This window comes from Hippoglossus hippoglossus, chromosome 18, assembly GCF_009819705.1.
Source record: "Hippoglossus hippoglossus isolate fHipHip1 chromosome 18, fHipHip1.pri, whole genome shotgun sequence".
Classification (NCBI taxonomy): Eukaryota; Metazoa; Chordata; class Actinopteri; order Pleuronectiformes; family Pleuronectidae; genus Hippoglossus; species Hippoglossus hippoglossus.
In genome coordinates, this window is record NC_047168.1 from 7,852,101 (window position 1) to 7,854,726 (window position 2,626).

Here is a 2,626-nt window from a genome sequence, read left to right on the forward strand (position 1 = left end):
CATTATTATGCTGACTGTGCACATCTTCAGGTAGATTTTTGCAGGTATATTCTCTCAGCTCCACCTTTTAGGATGGAAAATACATTTGAAGTTGTGCAAAGCGTCGGCATATTTCCCCAAAACTATAAGAGCAGCGTCCACTGTTGTCCAATTTTATGAAATGCCTCACATTTCAAGGGACTTGTTAAAACTTCTTGTTAATGCTAAATAAGCACATTATGCAAAACCACAAACTGCCCTGAAGAGTGTGTGTGCGCACTACAAAAGGTTATTGATGCAATGGAAACAGTTGATGTGACACACAAAAAGTATTTTACTCATGATGCCAGAAACAATTTGATTAAAAAAAAACTACAAATACTTCATAATTGTTCATCAAAATTTTATTTCAACTGTTTTGCAAAACAACCCTCTCCGAAAATGTATCTTCTAGCTTACAGCATCCCTTCTAGATTTTTAATTATTGTTGTCTTTGAGTCTGTTTCGCATCCACTTCTTTAAAGCTGGGGATTTCATTCTGAATCCATGTGGCAATTTAGCAAACGATTAGTTGCCATCCAGTGTTGTCCATGCTGTCCCTGCCAGCTCTGCTATGTTTGCCAGAGCTATTTCATACACAATTGGACTGCTATTTAATAGCCTGTGAAAGAGAGATGGACAGAAAGGTGGAAAATACCGAGCATTTCAAATTATCCTTGAATATTCGAGCATTATGACTTTGTTCAAACGTTGACTTCTCCTTAACCATCACCATCAATCCCCCTGCTATAAGCAATGAGCCATTCGCCATTATGCAGCTTGTTAGCAATGTCCAGGCTGTGTAATTACCTGTGTCAACGGCAATGATTGTCTTCAGTAACAGATTATTCATCACTTTATAATTGTGGAGGCTGAAAGGGGGATTTTAAGTTGTTGCAATAAAACTAGAAGTAAAAATGTCCATGCTCTTCACTTTTCATGGTTGCAGCTTCCAGCCGGGATCATGTTTGTGCATGTTGAGTCCAGAAAAATATGGGAACGCACAAATACGTGCTGTTCCTTCTGGGAGGGAAATTAATATGCATCCAGTATGAGCTGAAACATATAAAAAGTAAATTAAAATAGAAAACTCCATACTTTATTACTTCGTGAGTTGCAATAATCTTAATTTTAGCTCTTGGATATTTCCATACAAGATTTGCATTTTCTCCTTGCCTGCCCAAGTATGAATAGCACAGCATAGTAGTTATTGAATCTAGGGCGTGCAAACAAAGGTGAGGGGCAAATGCCTCTTCCTCCAGGATCCCAATCTTTTTTCAGATGATCAGTTTTGGAGTTTCAGAGCTGTGTGACAGCACCACCAAAAATCATGTGATTCGCAAGATCGCAAATGCGCGGTCAAATCTCTGAAAAGTAGGTGCTGTGAAATCAACTCTGAAATGGCAGACTGCAATAGGAGTGCAGGTGTGGGTTTGCAAAGATTCTAAAGGAAGTTTCAACGTTTACTTTTTCCCCCCCAATGAATGTGCACCAGTTTTTCAGATCACCAAGTTTCAAATCTGGAAAACAAACAGATGCACTGGGGGAACCGCCGCAATAGAAACTCGTGTTGGAGAAACACTGTAAAAAGAGTGCTGCAGTTTTGAAGAAGTATAACTCAAATACAAAATAAAGTTTGCAGAGATTTAATGTTTTTAACTTGTCAAATCCTTTTTGTCAGTTTTTGAATATTTTGATATTTATTCCCCAATGAATTGTGGTTCAGGTAAGGGACAAGGCTTTTGATAGGCTGTTCTAAATGAATGGTAGTGAATGTAAACTCCTGATAAGGATAAGGCGCTAGGCTTATATGACCCACTTTCAAAGGGCTGTTTAAGGGTTAAGACTTGTTTTTAGGGTTAGAATTAGGTTTAGGCATTAGTTTTGATAGTTAAGCTTAAGGTCAGGGGCTAATGCATTATGCCAATGAGTGTCCTCACTAAGATAGAAGTACAAGTAACCCTAACTCGTATACAGATTATTTGTTGGGGACCATTTTGAGCCTGGACTTTAGACATTTAGACCAGTCCTCACTTTTCCAATGGGCTGTTTGAGGGTTAAGACTTGGTTTTAGGGTTAGGTTTAGGCATTTAGTTTGAATGGTTATAGTTAGGGTTAAGGGTAATGTATTATATCAATGAGTGTCCTCACTAAGATAGAAGTACAAACAAACATTCATTCATTTTTATTTATTTCGAAAATTGATTTACAAACAGTGATGAGGAAAAAAATCAACAAACACACAACACATTCGAAAAGGAGTGAAAAAAAGTACAAATTTATTTAATCTGACCCTTCTTCATAAGATCATTATTTATAATGACCATTATAAATAATGATCTTATAATTAACCAGCTTCATATATATATATATATATATATATATATATGTTGTTCACCTGTGCTCTTTATAATGTACAAAAATATATCAGAATCTGGTTTTATTGCAAAGCAGGTTTACACATACAAGGAATTTGCTGCGGTGTATTTGTGCAAGTATACAGGGGAAAAATATTTTAAAAAATAGGAAACACAAATTAAATATAAAAAAATACAATAAGCAATAATTAACATGTGTGTGTGTGTTGTTTGGTGGGTACATCATCATC